Here is a 1,782-nt window from a genome sequence, read left to right as displayed (position 1 = left end):
GACTCGACGGCACTTAACAACAACAACAACAACTGTCTTTTAAGGTGACAAGGCCCAAATAGGATCCCAGGTATAGGTAGATTGTGAAATAGAGAAATTACATGAAACAAGAGTCCTTTGGCCAGAAAGGGCTGGTCTAGTTCTGAGTGTTCGTCTGAACAGATTTTAAATTATTGAAAGATTATTAAGAGCTTTGGCACAGAAATATTTTGAGTGACAGAATTTACTCTCCAGAGGTCTTGTGAAGTGTGTCTAAGAGAAGCCCATTTTGAAAACAAAGTACTACTATTATTATGTTCTTACTTGAAGCAGATCCCCTTACATTAACACAATCTCTATCCATGGATGACAGACCAGGTTCTGTTTACAGTAAAATCTCCAAAGGAGATTTCTTCTGTTGTTGCTGCCACATAAACACAGAGTTACACACTTTTCAGAAATTAAATGGGTTTGTCTCTGTGGAACTCTTCCCCCCTTGAGTAGAAATGATAACCATTTTGGTCTTCTGTTTCCCAACTGCTGTAAGAAGAGATGATGTTGTTAAATGCTGTCGACTCGGTTCTGACCTGTAGCCATCCTGTATAGAGTTTCAAACAAGCAGCTGGTGAGCTTGAACTTCCAACCTTGTGATTCAAACTGACTTTGCAGTCCAGTGCATTAGCCCACAGTGCCACACCAGAACTCCAAGTAGAGATGCTTGTTGTTGTGGTTAGGTGGCATTGAGTCGGTACCAACCCATAGCGATCTTATGCACAGCAGAACGAAACACTGCCCGATCTTGGGCCAACCTCACTACTGTTGCCACACTTGAGTCCACTGATGCTGCCATTTAGCCAATCCATCTTATTGGGGGTCTTCCTCTTTTTCTCTAACCCTCCACCTTACCAAACATGATATCCTTCTCCAGTGGCTGGTCCCTCATGACAATATGTCCAAAGTATGAGAGATGATGCAGTTTGGCCATCTTGGCCTCCAAGAAGCACTCTGCCTGTACTTCTTCCAAAACGGATCTATTGGTTCTTTTGGCAGCACTTTCAATATTCTCCTCCAACACCATAACTCGAATACATCAATTCTTCTATGGTCTTCCTTATTCACTGTCCAGCTTTCACACACATATGGGGTTACTGAAAATACCAAGGCTTGGGTCAGGCGCACCTTAGTCCTCAAGCTCTGCATCAATCGATATGATCATATGATTCTTATCTTTTTTCTTATTTATATGATGGATTACGTTGATTGTTTTTCTAATTTTAAACCATCCTTGCACCCCTTTTATGAAACCCACTTGGTTGTGATGTATTATTTTTTTGTTGTGCCATTGGATTCTGTTGGCTAGGAATTTGTTGAGAATTTTTGCATCTGTGTTCATAAGGGATATTGGTCTATAATTTTCTTTTTTAGTGATGTCCTTACCTGGTTTTGGTGTGAAGGTTATGCTTGCTTCATAAAAAGCATTAGGAAATTTTCCATCCTCTTCTCTATTCTGGATCAATTTGAGTATAATTAGTGACAGCTCTTCCCTGAATGTTTGGTAGAACTCACCCATGAAACCATCTGGGCCTGGACTTCTTTTGGTTGGAATTTTTTTGATGACCTGATCAATTGCTTCTTTTGTTATGGATTTGTTCAAGTTTTCTACTTCATTCTGAGTAAGTTTAGGTTAGTCATGTTTTTCTAGAAATATATCCATCTCGTCTAAGTTTTCAAATTTGCTGGAGTATAACTCTTCATAGTGTTCTGTTATTATCCCTTTGATTTCCTTTGGTTCTGTTGTGACAT

This window comes from Chrysochloris asiatica, unplaced genomic scaffold (genome assembly GCF_000296735.1).
Source record: "Chrysochloris asiatica unplaced genomic scaffold, ChrAsi1.0 scaffold00151, whole genome shotgun sequence".
In the NCBI taxonomy this organism is placed as follows: Eukaryota; Metazoa; Chordata; class Mammalia; order Afrosoricida; family Chrysochloridae; genus Chrysochloris; species Chrysochloris asiatica.
This window is presented reverse-complemented; position numbering follows the sequence as displayed.